General features: G+C 41.9%; 1 protein-coding gene across 3 annotated transcripts in view; it reads right to left on the bottom strand.

Annotated features, from left to right (window-relative positions):
• CDC42 (cell division cycle 42) overlaps nucleotides 1–17,451 on the bottom strand; it is a 49,217-nt gene extending 31,766 nt beyond the window's left edge. Inside the window, exon 1 of one of the 3 annotated variants that reach the window (XM_004425692.3) lies at nucleotides 17,350–17,449. The gene's annotated coding sequence lies outside the window, so the exon portion shown is untranslated. Of the gene's footprint in view, nucleotides 1–16,411; nucleotides 16,640–17,349 lie in introns of those variants that run through there. The other 2 variants (XM_087446607.1, XM_004425693.3) reach the window with 2 other exon arrangements.
• Nucleotides 17,452–20,099: the final 2,648 nt, after the last annotated feature.

Raw genomic sequence — 20,099 nt, forward strand, 5'->3', positions numbered from 1 at the left:
TCACAACCTAGAAGCAAGAGTAGAAAAGTGGGCTCAAATTAAGGTTCTATGGGTCCTTGAGATGACAGAAATGAAGCAACTGTCAGCAAAAAAAGTGCTAACAGCAGCACTCATAAAATGAACGATTATGTTCTATGTGGTAAAAGACGTTTTCAGCAGTGCTAGAAGTTTGTTGTGTCAGCTTCATTCTGAAAATTACTTCATTCCAAAATGTCTGATCCAATGGGAACGTAAGTCCTTATTTTTACTATAATGTTGCGTTTTCCTTCCTCAAACTGGCAAAAACTAAGGGATGCTAGCGAGAGTCATCATTTTATATTGTATTTGTGACCAAAAAAAAACATTTAAAAATCCAATTAGTAAATATTTAAATAAGCTACATAATTTTTAAATTTAACATTTTCAAACAATTTGGAAAAATTGAAGAGTATGCAATAATGTATAAGAGTACTACATATTTAATTGGAAAACGGAAACTGCAATATTTTCCCTCAAAATATGCAAGACCTGTAGATTTATTCATTCATCCAACAAACCGTTACTAAGCACCTAATATGTGCCAAGCAGTGCCCAATACACTGCCATATCCCCCTAAGCCTGGCACAAAGTTCATGTCCTCTTGGGGCAACAATCCTAAGTGGGGTATACAACAAACAAACAAACACCCCCCAAACACACATGTTCTTCCTTCATAACATCAGTGATACTCACACCCTTACATGCACTTTTCCCACTCCGGTCTCTTAATTAAGGGCAACATAATTCCATTCTCCTAATCAAGAAAGGGCAAGAAGATATTAAACACACTCAAACCTCCCCTCAGTCTCATACAAAAGACCAGATAATGAAAGATAAGAGCAATTCGCTTACCCTAAATCTCAAATCTGAATTTGCCACAGCTCTAAGATCTAGACAACCTGAGGAAAACAGGACCGCCATTGCTCAACCAGCTTCTATGCATCTTACTCTGCCCATCTATCAATTGCCAATTACCTGACACTATTTAAATTATCCAATTCGGTTTGGTGCTTATTTCAAAGTCTGTGCCTTTATTCACATCATCTCTCCAAACCTTGCATGCCTGGCCTTACAACTCATCCTATTTCTATCCTAACTTTCCACCCCAAAATCCCACCTTGTCTGAGACACCTTCCCTAACTATTCCAGCTATTGAAAACTGCCCCAATTCTCTGAACTTCCATGGCAAGGCCTTTCTTAGCTCTTAAATATTATTTCATACCCCTCTCCCCTTCACTCTCTATGCTCCAGCTACACAGGTCTCTTTATATTCCTCAAACATGCCAGGCCCTGTCCTGCCTTCAAGTCTCTATACTTGCCAAGAGTACTCTTTTCCCTGCTCTTACAGCTGTTGAGTTCTCATCCTTCAGATCTCAGCTGAAATCATCATCTCCTCAAAAAATCCTCCCCTAAGCACACTATCCAGAGTAATATCTAGCCCCCTCCCTCCTTCTATCATAGTACCCTGTTTATTTCCTTTATAGTATGGTCATAATCTAGAATTATCTTGTTTATTTGTTATACTACAGTAAAGACGACATAAAAAATAAGGAAATCTCTATAAAGGCAGGGACTGTGCTGTATTTCCAGAAAATTACTCAATACTGGACACACAGTAGGTACTCGCTGAACAAATAAAATCACACAACTGAGTACTGAATCACACTGTTTTTACTCACATGTGCTTGTGTTTATTCTAATAGACTGTAAGCTCTCTGAGAGAAAAACTAGGCTTACACTTCTTCATCTTCCTCCCAAGGCACCTAATACAGTACTGAGCATATACAGTCATGCATCATATAACGACGCCTTGTTCAACAGCAGACCACGTATACGACAGTGGTCCCATAAGATTATTACCATATATAGCCTAGTTGTATAGTAGGCTATACCATCTAGGTGTGTGTAAGTACACTCTATGATGTTCACACAACGATGAAATCGCCTAATGATATATTTCTCAGAACGTGTCCCCGTTGTTAAGCAACACATGACTGTATTAAGGGCAAGAAAAAATAAAATATTTTAATTGTTTTAAAAACTTCGGGGCCGGCTCTGTGGCTTAGCGGTTAAGTGCGCGCGCTCTGATGCTGGCGGCCCGGGTTCGGATCCCGGGCGCACCCCGAGGCACCACTTCTCCGTCCAACGCGAGGCCGAGTCCCACGTACAGCAACTAGAGGGATGTGAACCTATGACATACAACTATCTACTGCGGCTTTGGGGGGAAAAAAATGAATAAATAAAATCTTAAAAAAAAAAAAAAAAAAAAAAAAACTTCGTTGGGCCGGCCCCGTGGCTTAGCGGTTAAGTGCACAGGCTCCGCTACTGGCAGCCTGGGTTCGGATCCCAGGTGCGCACCAACGCACCGCTTCTCCGGCCATGCTGAGGCCGCATCCCACATACAGCAACTAGAAGGATGTGCAACTATGACATACAACTATCTACTGGGGCTGTGGGGGGAAAAAAAAGGAGGAGGATTGGCAATAGATGTTAGCTCAGAGCCGGTCTTCCTCAGCAAAAAAAGAGGAGGATTAGCATGGATGTTAGCTCAGGGCTGATCTTCCTCACAAAAAAAAATAAATAATAAAAACTTTGTTGACTAAAGTAATAATATGAAAAAAACATGGGATTTTTAAGGACAAGCAAATATGAGTTCCGATCTTAGTTCGCTTCAATGTCTGTGATCCCGGCAAGTTACTTCACTTCTATACCTTGATATCCTCATCTACATGATAACATCTAACTCACAAAACTGCTATGAAGAGAAGGGAGGTAATGTATATAAAGCAACTAATGTATCACCCAGCACAGAGTAAACACCTAATATGGGCACCTTATTCTTAGCCCCAATTAAAATTTGCAAAAACCAAATGGCCCTATGATAAAGATCAGAACTACTACTGTTAAATGAAAGCATCTAAACACTATAAATAAGAGGAAACTCAGAAAAATCTTTGCTTCTACTTAACAGGGTTATTTGCTAACTTGATCAATCCTTGCACTCTGATTTCAAAGAGCTTAAACTAAATGTCATATTTGTAGCCAAAGGATTTGGAATGTTATGAAAGGGTTGTAATCTGCCTCTACTTTAAGAAGAGACAAAATAACATTACTTAATCATACAACAAATCTTTATCAAGTCTCTACTATGCCCCAGGAGGACAATATAGAGTAGCAGTCAAGCACAGAAGCTTTCAAGTTAAGTAGCCCTAAGCTCAAATCCCCATTCTTGTGTGACTTCGGGCAAGCTACTTAAGCTCTTTAAGACTTTGTTTCTCTATTTGTAAACAGAAATAGTATTGACATCATAGGTTGTAAGAATTAACTGAGTTACTCCTCTCTACAGCACTTAACACTCAAATATGAGCTTTTTTTTTTTTTTTTTTACCATTGTGAAGTAACCCAGATAAGCAGTCACCTTAGAATCTGATTATCTAGGGGCCGGCCCCGTGGCTTGGCGGTTGGGTGCGTGCGCTCCGATGCTGGCGGCCCGGGTTTGGGTCCCGGGCTCGCGCCAACGCGCCGCTTCTCCGGCCGTGCTGAGGCCGCGTCCCACGTGCAGCAACTGGAAGGATGTGCAACTATGGCATGCAACTATCTACTGGGGCTTTGGGGGAAAAATAAATAAATTTTTAAAAAAATAAAAAAAATAAAAAAAATAAAAAAAGAATCTGATTATCTAGGCCTTCTTGTATAGAGGGTTGTGTTTATACTCCAAAGTGCTAAGAGAAAGCCAGTCGCATATCCCTGAAAATAAAATGTGGTTTTAGGTTAGAACATAACACACAAGGCAAATTTTTGCTTTCAAAAAAAATATATGAGAAATAATAAGAAACGAGACTTCCACGTCTAGGGCAATATCTAGCAAAATTTAACACGTACATTCTTTGACCTGGCAATTCCATTTCTAAGACTTTCTCCGAGTATGCAAAGAGGTAGGCACAGGGATATCTACCACAGCCTTGCTTGTAGGAGCAAAAGACAGGAAACTACCTACATGTGCGCCAACAAGGGACTGGTAAAATAGGTCATCATACAAAGGAATATTATGCAACTATTAAAAAGAGTGAGCTATAGTGCCTGTTATGGACTGTGTCCCCCCAACACCATCCCTGAAAAAAATTGATTTGTTGAAGTCCTAACCCCAGTACCTCAGAATATGACTGACTGTATTTGGAGATAGGGCCTTTAAAGAAGTAATTAAGATAAAATGAGGTCATATTGGTAGGCCCTAATCCAATATGACTGGTGTCCTTATAAGATTAGAACAGACAGACAAAGAGGAAAGACCAAATGAAGACACTAAAAGTCAGCCATCTAGAAACTAAGGGCCTTCTAGAGGTCCTCAGAAGAAACTAATGCTGCCAACACCTTGATCTTGGACTTCTAGCCTCCAGAATTGTCAGGAAATAAATTTCTGTTGTTTAATTCATCCAGTCTATGGTACTTTGTTATGGCAGCCCTAGCAAACTAATACAGTGCCAATATAGAAGACCTCCAAGATATATTAAGTTTTTAAAAAGCTAGGTGCAGGGCCAGCCCCATGGCTTAGCAGTTAAGTGAGCGCGCTCCGCTGCTGGCGGCCCGGGTTCAGATCCCGGGCATGCACTGACGCACCGCTTCTCCGGCCATGCTGAGGCCGTGTCCCACATACAGCAACTAGAAGGATGTGCAGCTATGACATACAACTATCTACTGGGGCTTTGGGGGGAAAAAATAAATAAATAAAATCTTTAAAAAAAAAAAAAAGCTAGGTGCAGAAAAATGTGTATAACATGCCAACTTATGTGAGTTTTTTTAATGGCAAGGAGATTCATATTTACTTGCAGGTAGAGACTATCTGCAAAGACACATAAGACTACCTACAAAGACAGATACAAGTACAGAGACTATCTACAAAGACACATACATATCTGCTAGATAACAGTGGCCGCTTCTGGGAAGGGAATGCAGGTATCTGGGATGAGTAGACTTATTTTTCATCATCTGCTCTTTTGTACTGAAGTTTTCACCATGTGCATATAGTATTTTCTTTAATTTTGAAAAAAATTACTAAAATGAAAAGATCTCCAAGACATATTCAACAATTAAGAAAAACACCATTAGTAAACTTGGTCTAACAGCTAATAAGTCCGGATAAACCAAATTCACCAAAATCCCTGATTTATTTCATGAGCCTAGGCAGTTTTTTTAAATGCCCTGCGCATATATTTTAAGAACCATAAAAATATTCACATCACTTGTCTCAATAATTCCACTTCATCCACTTAGTACTGCAATGTAAATCACTCAGTTTACCAATATATTTCGACAATTATAACATCTGTATCCCTCTTTGAAAAAAAAAAAATCCACTTCAGATAATTTATCCAAAAAGAAGAAAATACTTTATCAAGAAACAATGGAATGCTATAACATTAAAACAGTTAATGCAACAGAAAAGTAAGTAGCAACACACCACAGGATGAAATGCTATACATATTAGAAACAGTTATGAAGACTACCAACATAGTAACACAATGTTATTAAAAACATATACTACCACTAACTTAAAATTTGGTGTTGCTGTGCTGATGCACGTGTCTGTGTCAGTTAAAGACCAAGACCCAAGCACCTAACAGATCTTACCCAATCCTCTGCATCAGGACACAGGACCTAGAGCATGTTACAATAGGCTTCTGTTCTCCCAAGAAACAACTCTATTAACTATAAAAGTCAGCAAGATATTTAAGTGCCCATTATAGCACTACATTGAGTAAGACAAACCCTGCCTTCGAAGGCCTTCAAAACATTTCAATAATTTACTGAATGCTCACTCTGTGCCAAACATTATGCTAGATAGCCTAAAATACATCAGCTCATATACTTCACTGGTTATAAGCAGAAGAGGCTAACACAACCGTAGTAGTCAGACTGCTACAAAATTACACTATAAACTACAAGTGGTATAGATTTTCAAAAGAGTAATAAATATAGGAGAGTGATCTAGCAGGATGTGAGACTAAATCTCTAGCTAGATGGAATATCAGGAGAAAGGGCACAAGTAGTCCCAACCTACAAAGTGGAAGAAATAAAACAAAAAACTGGATAAGTCCAAGTGATACTGACTCTGAACGCTAGGCAGAGGAGTTTTAATTTAACCTGGGTGGGAAACAGGAAGCTAACATTTCTTTTTTGTCCATGAACATCACGTTTTTTTCAACCTTGTACCCACACTCCAAGATGGACTGTCAAAGGTAACCAGATAAAGTAAAGGAACTCAGCTAAGAAACTACTTTAGAAATCCAAGACTTAAATGAAGGACCTGCACTAGGGCAGCAGCATGGAAACAGAAGAAATAGTTGACTGGTGTGTAGGTGCAGGGTGGGTTTGTCTAAGGAGGTGGTAAATTATGAGGAAGTTTTTCAGTTAGGGAAATTAGAGGACAGGTTTGTACCACAGACAAATGGAGAAATCAGAAGAAGAAAGCTTAAGGTCAGGCTACCATGTTCTTAAAGCACTCTTGTAAGAAAGCATGCAAAAGGACAGCCTTTTCAGAATCAGTGCACAGTAATTTGGTCCTAAGTCTATCAAGGATGAAATCATGCACCAGCCTGTATGAGAAATCCTACATACAAGCACACATTTGCAGCAAAAAAATAAGTCACTATATTACCTAGGCAACATACACTGTAAAATGAGTGACAAACAGAATCTTTCTTTGAAAAGTTACCAGGGGAGATGCCAACTACAAAACTAACCATGATCATTTAGATTTTCTTTGTGACATCTGATGAGGCAGAGGTAACTACATTCAGATTCTCATACAATCTGTCTTATGAACCACAAGCCATATTTTAAAAGAACAAGACAAGATTACCAAGATTCTGAATCAAAACAGTCTACCAATTCTGATGTAAAATCTGTTGTTAAGGGGGTGAACTTCTACAGAAACATTCAACCATATACTTCAAGAGAGAATTCGACAAATAACAAAGGATGCTGTAACATTTGCACCAGTCTCTGTCGATGCAGCACAGCTGGCATGACTGCAGATGTTTCAGCTTGGTTGCACAGCAGTAACAGTATAGTCCTATCTACTAAAAGAGATCAAGCGAAACAAAAACAACCGAGATAGAGTTGCAAAGACTGAAAAATAACCAATATTTGCTGGCAACAAATCTGCCTTTCCAAGCACACTTTGAAACCAAGAAGGACACCATCAAAGTACAAACTTCTACCTGGACTATCAATTGTTTCTATGGAAATTATACACATATACCATATTTTGGGAAACTAAGCTCCTAAAATGGTACTCCATGCATTATGGAATACATTTGCTTAACGTCCATTTTTAAAGATTTCATATAAAATTAAGCATAGGGCCGGCCCCGTGGCTTAGTGGTTAAGTGCGCGCACTCCGCTGCTGGCGAACCGGGTTCGGATCCCGGGCGTGCACCGACACACTGCTTCTCCGGCCATGCTGAGGCCGTGTCCCACATACAGCAACTAGAAGGATGTGCAGCTATGACATACAACTATCTACTGGGGCTTTGGGGGAAAAAATAAATATAAATAAAAATTAAAATTAAGCATAACATTACTTGTCATTGATTAAAAGTGATTACAGTTGTTCCCTCTACCTAGAATGCTCTTGCCTGGATGGCTGGCTCAGTCCCACTCCCTATAGGTCTTTGCTCAAATGTCATTTTGGAGTGAGAACTCCTCTAACTACCTCAGTTTTAACTACCACCCCAGGTCTACCATACCCTAAAGCAGCACTCTACTGTACCCCACCCCTAGCCCTCCCTGATTTTCCTCCCTTTCTTCATTTTTCTCCAAACATTCATCTCTAACTCACACACTAGTACGTAAACTTCATGAAGGCAGAGATTTGTTTGGGCCTATTTTATTCACTGTTATATCCCCAACACCTAGAACAGTGACTGTCACAGAGCAGGCACTCAAAGAGTTGTTGAATTCATAAATTAATAAGATAGTATGGTTTAGAGATGCAGCAAGTCAAAAAACTTGTTCTTTGGACTCAGAATATATGGGGCCTCTAAGCTCCTAAACTCTCTATTACTATCTGGATAAAGAACAACAACCAAAAAATCTAATACCCTCCCGAAAGAGAAAAATCATATTCCTAAAGCGTACACTAAAATAGTTAATACCAAGTGTTTAACTTTAAAGCCACCCAGTATCACTTTCAGGGAATACTCTGTATCACCATGAGAAACTTTATTCTGTTCTGGGAATGCACAATTCTAATGACTTTGTGTGTGTGTGTGTGTGTGTGTGTGTGTGAGAGAGAGGAAGATCAGCCCTGAGCTAACATCCATGCTAATCCTCCTCTTTTTGCTGTGGAAGACCAGCTCTGAGCTAACAACTATTGCCAATCCTCCTCCTTTTTTTTCCCCAAAAGCCCCAGTAGATAGTTGTATGTCATAGTTGCACATCCTTCTAGTTGCTGTATGTGAGACGCGGCCTCAACATGGCCAGAGAAGCGGTGCGTCAGTGCGCGCCCGGAATCCGAACCCGGGCCGCCAGTAGCGGAGCGTGTGCACTTAACCGCTAAGCCACGGGGCTGGACCTAAAGACTTTTAAACTAGCAAAAAAAAGACACTCTCCTAGAAAAAGCAGCATCCCCCAAAAAGTACGTGTTATCACTTGTGTTTTCAACTATATCACAGTGAAATAGTTAACGTAACCAATCTTACACTCAGTTTTATAATTAAAATATACCTCTAATATACCTCTAATTTTGAAACAATTCACTTAAATTTAAATCAATTAATGTAGTGTATAATGAAAAGGAATCACATAATTGCCAAGGAATTATCTCTAGAATTTAGGTCTTCGCAAAAATCTGTGCCATTGATTAGCTCTATTTTAAAAGCTGCTTCTACATATTGTTTCTTTTTTTAGGGCTTTTTTGGTGGGTTTTTTTTTTTAATATTTGTAAAGAATCATATCATCATCATATTAAAAAAAGAGAGACAGAGCGAAAGAGACAGATTTATATTTTATAAGGGCAGAAATGATACCAATTTCTCCAACTGAAAGTAGCAGAGATAAAGAATTTGGTGTCAGCAGAAAACAAACTTTTGAATTTGCAACACATGTCACATCCAGGACATGAATTAACCTTGACCCTGAAGACAATTTACTCAATTACCAAAAAATAGTAATTTTTTTAAAGAAATAAGACAGCCCAACCTAAGTTCCTTTGTGTGTGTGTGTGTGTGTGTGTGTGTGTGTGTGTGTGTGTGTGTGTGAGAGGAGATCAGCCCTGTGCTAACATCTGCCAATCCTCCTCTTTTTTTTTGCTGAGGAAGACTGGCCTCATCCATGCCTGTCTTCCTCCACTTTATATGGGACACCGCCACAGCACGGCTTGCCAAGCAGTGCGTCAGTGCGTGCCCTGGATCAGAACCGGCAAACCCGGGGGCGCTGCAGCAGAGCGCGTGCACTTAACCGCTTGCGCCACCGGGCTGGCCCCCAATCTAAGCTCCTAACCCCAACCTGGATATACAAAGTTATGTCTTTCCCCACTCTCCCATCTCTCTTGAATAACTGGTAACATCGATATAAGTGAAATGATTTTTCTGTTCCTGGCTCTGATTTAACCAGAAGCAAGAACAAGTTTTTAGAAGAATATATTTTCATTTCCATCTAATAGGTGCAACCAGAAAAAAAAAATTAAGCTGAAAGATGGGATCTGAGGTGGGGTTTTTTCTTTGGGGTTGGGGGGATTAGGCAGCATGTGTGACAACAAAGAAAAAGCAAAACAAATAAGTCAAATTATAAAATACAAAAAAATCTACAGATTACTGCCACAAGCTCCTAAAAAACTTAACTTCTCACGTATGTGAACAATTATTTTTTAAATTTCATAAAAACTCTTTGGATTGCAAATAAAAGTTATGAATTATATGACTCTCATAACATTAAAATATTAGCTTTGAAATTACTACAAGCTTTTCAGAATACTGGAACACAATAAAAAACGCAAACTAGGATCATTGATCCAAGAACAGAGGAAACTATAGACAGTGACTCCATTTCAGAAGCTGCCCTTGCAGCCACCGGACAATCACTTTCCCAGTCCCTAATATTGGTCTGCTTCTCCCTTGTAATACCTTGTCTCAACTTTAAGCTGAGATGGAGCTACTTCCCCATAGATATCCCAAAGATGTGTTTTATATATAACAGGCTTGGTTCCATACCAAGAAACTGCAAATTAGCAATTTGTGTACAACAGCTCCTGAGTGGAGTTTAGCTCAGCAAGACTAGAACATCCACGGTGTCTGCTGAAGTCTCTTCCATTCACCTGCCTCAGGAACTTGAGAAAATTTTTCCCATTTTTCTATCCATAGCAAACATTGTTTGGCTACACCAACAGCCTTGAACCTAATGGAGATTAAACCACCAGACACCAGTGTCTCCCAGTCCATTTTCTCAAAACTTTAAAGGGTGTTCCACAGGAGGAAAAAAAAAAAGCTCCATCAAACAAGTTTAAGAAACACTGAATTGAACAGATTCTCTAACTTCTCTAAACCTTATCTAACATTCCCCTTGGCCCTATGATGAGCAGAGCAAATAAATAATATGACCTAAAATAATTCAAACATTTCTATAGCTTATATTTTGTACTATTTTACTATTTGTACACTTTCTGAAACAAACGAGGGTATTAAATACTAATTTAAACCCTAGCACTCTAATATTCACAGGAACTATCCATTTTTTCCTAGTTATCTAATAAATGAACAATTTACATTTTAAAATCTAATAATTTATTTAAAAATCTTACTGTTACTCTTCAACTCCACAATAAAAATATGGTTTTCTGGGAAAGTAATGATATATAGATGGTTTAATTTCACTCCAGAAGATTCTAAAAATTAAGCTCCTCTCAAATAGCATTCAGCTAGCGAAACAAATACTAGTCACTAGTTCTATGACAATGAAATTCCCTGAAACTACAAATAAAAATTCCTTAAGAAACTTTGGTTACTACCCACTCCTCTTCACCTGCTTTCAACAGATTTAAAAGCAAACCAGGGCCGGCCCCGTGGCTTAGCGGTTAAGTGCACACGCTCGGCTACTGGCGGCCTGAGTTCAGATCCCCGGCTCGCACCCACATACCACTTCTCTGACCATGCTGAGGCCGCGTCCCACATACAGCAACTAGAAGGCTGTGCAACTATGACATACAACTGTGTACTGGGGCTTTGGGGAAGAAAAAAAAAAAAAAGGAGGAGGACTGGCAATAAATGTTAGCTCAGAGCCGGTCTTCCTCAGCAAAAAGAGGAGGATTAGCATGGATGTTAGCTCAGGGCTGATCTTCCTCACAAAAAAATAAATAAATAAAAGCAAACCAAAACCACAAATACTCTTAAATTACCTACCAACAAAACAAATGGAATCACAGCTGAAATCTTGCTTATGCTTTCTTCTACAAAACTTAACCTCTTCTCATACTCCATAACACGACTGAACACAGCATTCTTTTATTCCACCTCCACCTCTCCCTCTGGTTTCATTTGCTCCTCATCTGATCTGTTCTCAATCTCTTCTGTTTCAAGGAACAACCAACAATGATAATCTTTTTAGCTGAAAAAGATGGCTGTGGCTTAATATCCAACAGTAGATGGCTTCAAACTGCCACTCGGGACATAGAGAATGGACCTAGGGTGCCTGAGACATTGATCCCCAGCTCTCCTGGAGTCTGCAGCACCTCCAGCCAGCCAAGAGCAGCCTCATCCATTTACTCCAATGTGGCATACAAATATTTTTCTGTCTGCCTTGATTTGAAAAGGATTAAGAAACACTACTCTAGAGCATACACTGCACAGGGATAGCGCTGGTGAATTTCTCCTACACCAAATAGTTTAAGAAAAAGGAAAAATTGTTAGATAAAAATTCAATCCAGTCCTTAAAAAAATAGCAATAATTTTTTCAGGATGGCAGCTAGATAAGACTAGATTTTAGTTATTAACATTTTCCCTTGTGATTCCAGATATGGTCTATTTTAGCAAAGAAAGCAGAAAACATTTTTTACCTTTGACCAGCTAAACGCCAACTTTGCATTTCACCTGTTTTCATAAACAACAATTACATGAATTATCCTGATCATATGCTCTTCATAAGTTAGTTTCCAATAAAATGTCATTTGAGTTTAAATGTGTAACTGACAAACTAAACCAGAACTTCAGATTACTTAGTTATTACTAAGTGGGCAATGGCACTTCAAAAACTTTAAACTCCTGATAATGAGCACAGACATGAGGCAATTCTACACAACAGGCAAAAAACTGTAACTCCTTTAAAAGCCAAATAGGTTTCACATTCACTTTCAGATTATGATCCTTGCAATAAATTCCAGTACACTGCCTAAAAGAGATCAGGTTATACTTCAGTAGGGGGAAAAATAAAAATAAAGCACTCAACCTTGTTTCTGAAATTCCTTAACACATCACTCTAGCAGTTCTAAAGAGGGTGCTTCAAACTTTAATGTGCATAGAAATCATTTGGGGATCTTGTTAAAATGCAGATGCTGATTCAGAAGGACTGAGATGGGAGCCTGAGAGTTTTTTTTTTTTAATCTTTTTGCACATGGTTTTTTTTTTTGTTTTTTTTTTTTTGAGGAAGACTGGCCCTATGCTAACATCTGTTGCCAATCTTCCTCTTTTTCTTTTTTCTCCCCAAAGCCCCAGTACATAATTGTGTATCATAGTTGTCGAGTTGTAGCTCTTCTTTGTGGGATGTGGCCTCAGCATGGCTTGATGAGCGGTGAGTAGGTCTGCGCCCAGGATCCAAACCAGCGAACTCCGGGCCGCTGAAGCAGAACGTGAGAACTTAACCGTTACGCCACCGGGCCGGCCACCGGGGCAGCCAGTGGAGCCTGAGCGTTCTAATGAGCTCCCAGGTGATGCTTACGTCCCTGGTCCATAGACCACACACTGCATATTTGAGACTTCACACTCTTGCTTATATGACACTAATTAAGTAAGAGAAAAAAATTTAAAGGAGGCAACAATCCCCACTTCATTTAAAATAATTTTTATGGTTTCATAAGATTAATCTGGGGGAGGGATGGTTATTAAAAGGTTGATGTTTGGGGGAAATGCAGATAACTTCTCAAAGGTGAGGGCCTAAGACAGACTGTAATAACAAGAACACACACCTATAGAGCACTTGCTAGGTCCCAGTGAACTGTCTTAAGTACTTCACATAGATTAATTGACCGGATTCTCATAACACCCTGAGGAAGGGACTATTGCTAGCCCTATTTTACAAAAGGTAAACTTGAGTCACAGAGACACTACTTATATTGCACATAGCTGATAAATGGGAGAGCCAGGATTTGATGCCAGAGTCAGGTTCCAGAGTTGACACTTGTTTTTGTTTTTTGGGTTTTTTTTGGAGGAAGATTGGCCCTGCACTAACATCTGTTACCAATCTTGCTTTTTTTTTTTTTTTTCTTCCTCCCCAGAGCCCCTGTACATAGTTGTATATCATAGTTGTAGAGCTGTAGCTCTTCTATGTGGGTCGCTGCTTCAGCACGGCTTGATGAGCGGTGAGTAGGTCTGCACCCAGGATCCCCAGGCTGCCAAAGCAGAATGCACAAACTTAACCACTATTCCACCCAGCCGGCCCCCCAGAGTCTACACTTTTAATCACTACACTAGCAGTATATCTCTCAATAACACACAGCAGAATTAAAATGGCAAATCGAAATTGCTTCCTTTTGGAGAAAATGACCCAAGTGTTAAAGTGTAGTGTTAAACAACAGAGTAAGCAACAGAGGTTCTCTTCAGGGGACAGACCACCGATGCTTGGTGAATACCATGACTCAACAGTATAGAGTTTTTTGCTATATTAGAAACTATTCTGGACTTCAGCACAATAGCTAAACATTTGAGAAAAAATATTTTTCTAAAATATTTTTTTTAAATGGGACACCATTTTGGTGGCAAAACCCCTGGTTTCACTTCATGGAATAAGAAGTTTGAGACCACTGTCCCCGGAGCAACTAGTGAAGAAGGGTTCTGACATCCAGGACTTATAATAGCAGCCATGGCAGATACAGCTGAAATGACAAGTAATGAAAACTGCTTTAGCAAAAATATTTTGGACTGAAGTGATGAGTAACTAAAAGTAGAAACTGGTAAGGTACAAAGCATAACATGACCAGGAATTTGATACCGTTTGAGCAGAGGGGAAGCAGTGGCAAAAATAAGCTATTTGCAAAGAAAGAAAGAGAGGAAGGAAATAAACATTAAAATCTGAATAATTTTTAGGAGACTAAGAAGTGGTCATCAGCAAAGATTTTCTAAGCAATGGTGAACTGTCCAGATAGTACAGCTGCAGAAGACACTGGTCTGAACACATGGATAAGGTCAAGCAGGAGTAGATTAGTAATCCTCACTTCAGTGAGCCCAAATATGGATATGGCTGACCAAGCACAAAAGAAGTCTCAGGAAACACAGTAAATAAACCTATGGAATATGCAGAAAATGAAAATGTTAACCCTCAGACATCAGCAAATTCATTCATTTGACAAACATTTCTTGCGTCCTACTATGTATCTGGCACTGTTCTAGGTGCTAGGGATACAGGGGTGACCATGTCAGGTCAAAGCCCTGCCCTCACAGAACTTACATTAGAGTGGAAACTAACAGATCTGGAAGAGAACTCTGAGGAAGGCATTATCATAAAAGCCTAGAACGAATCCCTTTAATACAGGAGGATATACAGATATGGGACATAAGTTAACAAAATATTAACCCCTCCTTCCCCTGCACAGGAAGCCCTGTAGTCTGAAGTGCTCCTCGTTAAGTGTTCCTCATCTTCTCAAAAAAGACCCTAAAACAACAAAGAAATGCATTTAAAATGTACCTACAAAGTACAATCTGACTTTTACTTCCAAGAATGCCTATAAATACTCCTCCCAGACAGGCACAGTAAATTGTACTTCCAAGTTTTCCAAATGTGACAGTCCTTGGATCAAAACATTACTGTAACCATTTTAAAAATAACTAGAAATGCTTTTCTAATAGACCATAAAATTATAACTGGAAAAAGTATCTGAATAAAGGAAAACAAATCTTGATGTTACAGAAAACATCAAGACTTGGTCTCAGTGGGCTTTGCGAATCTCACTGATGTTTGACATAAGCCCCCACCACCACTACCGTAGGCTTTAACACCTGCCTTAGACTGCTGAAAAATTAAATTTAACTGACTACAGGTGTTGGTTAGTATATGCAAACATTTTAAAAGCATGTGATACCTTTCTGGTTTTGAAGAAATTACTGAAAAAGAGCTCATTTTTAATACTCAGTTAATTACCAATCTCTTAGCTCCCTGCCTCAGTCTAAAAACTATAAATTCAAGCCTTTTGGATATATTTTAAAAAGAAAACTGCAAACTGATGTGTGTATTCAAAACTGCAAACTGATGTGTGTATTCAAACTTCTTAAATATAGAAGACTCAGGAATTAGGGAGCAGAAAGTGTTCCATTTTTATAATATTAAAACAAGATACATTATGGCAAACAAAAGTATTTCAGAAGATCCAAGCTCCACACCTATCCAATCACCTTCAACACTTACACACTAAGAAAGTTGATTTTAACCTACCACTTCTTTTAAGTGTTCCTTAAGCAATCTGTCCACTCTATACAAATGAGAAACAATAGGAAAGCACTTGTTCAAACAAGTACTACTCTTATAACAATGCATTACACAACTGGATCTCATTTGCTTTACAATGCTATCATTTTTCTGTGCTACTGTACCCTGTAGTCAATGAAGGTTATACAATTTGAGATGTACCTAACATTCTGGGGAACAAATACTGTGGTCCCAAAAGTCTGAAAATGTTGCTCACTTAAGTTTTTTTGGTTAAAAGTCCAAAACTCGTCTTTAATTACAAAACTAAAGTGTCTAGCAAGCTGAGACTAGGCGTAAAATGAACTGATTCTCTTTCCACCACACCCTTGCCACAAAAAGCGCACGTGAGTCAAGTTAGGTACGTACTCGGCATCAATAAGTCATATGGGAGAAGTTAAACTGTGGCGAAAAGTCATTCTGGACCAAAGAAATGCTTCCACAAATTAATTCACTTCATTCGAGTACAAAAGGATCCTTAAAGTTACTGCCTACGCAAGTGGCTGTCGAAGGTGTTGTCTTACGCTTTTTTCCTTGGCACTAGCTAATCTTGAGATTTTAAACGCTCCTGGCTTTTAGACACACTGGAGACGGCCAAGATTTCAAAAGATCATCTCTGAATACGATGCGTTGGGAAGCAAGCAAGAAATGCCCCTGGGTGACCCCCAAAGGCTGCAAAAAGCCGGCTTAATTTGGTGAGTCCCTGACTTGTAGGAGTTAAAACTCTCACCCCTTATATTGCGATGACGTAATCTTCCACACTGCATTTCTCTTGGACTTAAAGGAGAGACAAAAAACAAACGAACAAAGAAAATTTCCCCCTAAGAAGAGGAATTAGGCAAGCGGCAGGAGGTCAGTTTCGAGAGGGGGTGAGGTAACTCCCCGAAAGGGAAGCTTCAGCTGAGCAGGCAGGGAGAGAGCTGGAGAAGCCAACGGAAACGGTACTGGGAACTCGACCGAGGGCAGGCATAAAGGAGACGGGAGGCGCGGCGAGCAGGCCGGCCCGCCCGGACCAGGCGCCGGGCGCAGCGCGTCGCAGGCCGAGCCCGGCGGTCACCCCGCCGCCCCGTCCCCGGCCGCCACTTGCCCGCCGCGCTCGCCACCCGCTCCCCTCCCCCGCCCGCCGCAAAATGTCCGCGGCGGCGCCCGGCGAAGCAGGAAGTCGGGGCCGGGGCGCAGGGCCGACCCCGCCCGGGACCCGGCCGCCGGCACCCCCGCCCCCGGCGCCCGCCGGCGGCTCCGCGGCCCGGCCCCCGGCGCCTCGGCCCGCTGCCCGCCCGCCGCCTCGGGGCCCGCGGGGCCGGCCGGGGGGGGGGGAGCCCGGCGGCCGGGGTGGGTGTGGCCCCTTCCTTCCGCCGCGGCGCGGTGACAGCCCGGCCCCCCCGCGCCCTCGGGCCGGCGCCCCGACCCCGGCCGCGCACCTCCCGGCGGGCCTGCGCCCCGCGCCTGCCCCGCGGACCCCCGCCCCTCCGCTCCGACAGAACCCGGACCCGCGCCCTCCCCGACGGCGCCGCGCGAGCCGGCCACCCCCCGCGCCCCGCGCTCCCAGGTCCCCCAGGATCCCCGAGGCGGGGTGTCCCCGCGGACACAGGGAGGCCGGGGCCGGCGCGGTGGGGACGGGACCACGGCAGTGCCGCTCCCGCGGGGAGCCTGGAGCCCCGCACTCACCTCAGCTCCTCCGCCGGGGCGTTGGCAGCAATGCGCGGGGTCTCCTCGCCTGCCGGACAGGGGCACGCGCCTGACGTCAGCACGCAGGGGACGCACGGTTGGGTGCCCGCGGAAGTGGGAGGGGCCGGGAGGCGAGAAGGCGAGTGGTTCAAGGCGGGGCTTGAATTCATCTACCGCTCTGGCTCGGGCCGCCTATCGCGCATGCGCCAGCCGGCGCTGCTTGGTCGTTCGCCGTTGAGACCTGCAGCTTTTTCTTCAGTGGTTGTTTTTATACTACTACTACAAACGGTCGTTTGCAAACTGCTTCCACTAACGTTTCTTTTGATCCTTGCAGCCTTGTGAAGCAAAGTATTATCATCCCAGTTTTGCAGAGAAGACGGAGGCTACTCAAAGGGGGGCAGTGACTTGCCCGAGACCACGCTGCAAGTGGATGGTCCCCTGGCTCCCCAGTCCTGTATTCAGGCCGTGGCGTGAGAGCAGAGTACCGCGCTCCTCATCTCTGCCTACACACCCCACTGCCACAGCAGTCGTCTTTTGGTTTAGAGACTTCCTCCCCACCACAAGGCCTTGCACTGTTTCCCCTGGCTGCCTGCTCTTCACCAGCCCTTTGGTTGGCTCTCAGCCCTCAGATGTCACTGCCTTCCTAATCATCCTATCCTCACGGCACCTGTTTATCATCTGTCTTCCCTGCTAGTGTGCAGGCTTTGGGAGAATAGGAAGCTTCTCTGTCTTGCGCTCAGATGTTTCCCCGTGTTACCGGAAAATAGCTTATCTTAATAATAGTTCATTTATGGATGACTACCAAAGCTATTTGCTCAAGAAAGACACCTATTTCCAATATACTTGATTTAATAGTCATATTTTCTCTTGGACTTTTTAATTACACAAGAAGAACTACACTTTTATTGATGTTTTAATAGTTTATAACATTGTGAAATTTTGGGTTGTACATTTTTGTTTGTTCATCACCATACATATGCCTCCCTTCAGCCCTTGTGCCCACTCCCTACCCCCATTGCCCCTGGTAACCACAATACAGTTTTCTCTGTCCATATGGTGGTTTATATTCCACATATGAGTGAGATCATACAGTGTTTGTCTTTCTCTTTCTGGCTTATTTCACTTAACAAAATACCCTCCAGGCCCATCCATGTCGTTACAAATGGGACAATTTTGTCTTTTTTTATGGCTGAGTAGTATTCCATTGTATATATATTACCACATCTTCTTGATCCAATCCTCAGTCGAGGGACTACACTTAGGTTGCTTCCACTTCTTGGCTATAGTGAATAATGCTGCAATGAACATAGGGGTGCATAAGCCTCTTTGGATTGTTAATTTCAGGTTCGTTGGATAGATTCCCAGTAATGGGATAGCTGGATCACAGGGTATTTCTATTTTTAATTCTGTGAGGAATCTCCATACCGTTTTCCATAGAGGCTGCACCAGTTTGCATTCCCACCAGCTGTGTATGAGGGTTCCTGTTTCTCCACATCCTCTCCAACGTTGTTTTTTGTCTTGGTGATTATAGCCATTCTAAAGGGTGTGACATGATATCTTAGTGTTGTTTTGATTTGCATTTTCCTGATGATTAGTGATGTTGAACATCTTTTCATGTGCCTATTGGCCATCTGTATATCTTCTTTGGAGAAGTGTCTAAAAACTACACTTTTGAGTGTTTACTGTAGGCATGGTGCTAACAGTTTTGCATGAAACAGTAGCTAATGTAATACAACTACTGTATGAGTTAAGAACTGTCACCCCCATTTATTGATGCTCAGAAGTGTTAAGGGACTTGCCTAAGGTCTACAAGCCAGGCAGTGGGACAGCTGGGACTTGGACCCAAGAGCCTGATTCTAGTTGACCACTGCATTATCATACAGCCCAGCAGGTTAGCATAGAGAAGTCAGAATATAAGCTTCAGCTGTACTCCTACCCCTAATGATACCAACTATTAACATTTTGGTGTACACCTTTCCAGATACATATAGATACAGACAGAGAGATGTGTATACACATTTGTTGCACAAAAACAGATTGTATTCTGCTTTTCTCTCTCAAAACTACATTGTGAACATCTTTCCATGTCAAGTAAATCATCGATTTTAAATGCTGCATTCTACTGCATGGGTATTATAATATTTATCCAATCAATCTCCTACTGTTGGAATTTAGGTTGTTTTTGGTTACTATAAATTTTTGACTATTGTGTTTTCTCCCTCTGCAAGGCCGGATGGCAGTGACCTTTCCTTCATCCCGTCTCACAATCCCATGAATGTCCCCAGACAGTGTCTCCCCTTTCCATCAGCAGCAGTATCTTGATGGGATGTCACCCAACTGCTTGGCTTTTCCTGCCTTTTTTCTGAGGACAAGGACTCTTTTAGCACTTGGTCGATTATGTTGTCAGGTTTCTGTCAGGAGGGCCCTCCTTGGCCTTTTCACAGCCCTGAAGGCAGGAGCTACTACTTGACCCAGTCTACCCCTTGCCTTGCTGCCGGCCCAGACCCCAGCCTCCTAGTGCCCCCTCCCCACTGCCCAGTGGCTGCAGCTGCCTCGAATTAACAGGAGGGGCAGCCCATGGGTCTCCAGCTCCCCTTCCCCTGTGGTTACCAGCCCAGTGTCCGTTCCTCGTTCTTCTGGTAACAGCATTTGCATTCTCCTGGAGCAGCCCCACCCTCAATTCTCAATCCATGTGGCTCTTGAGGATATGACTCTACCCCCAGTTGCAGGGATAGACATGTGACCCAGTC

This window comes from Ceratotherium simum, chromosome 22, assembly GCF_057802395.1.
Source record: "Ceratotherium simum simum isolate JZ-2026a chromosome 22, ASM5780239v1, whole genome shotgun sequence".
NCBI lineage: Eukaryota > Metazoa > Chordata > Mammalia > Perissodactyla > Rhinocerotidae > Ceratotherium > Ceratotherium simum.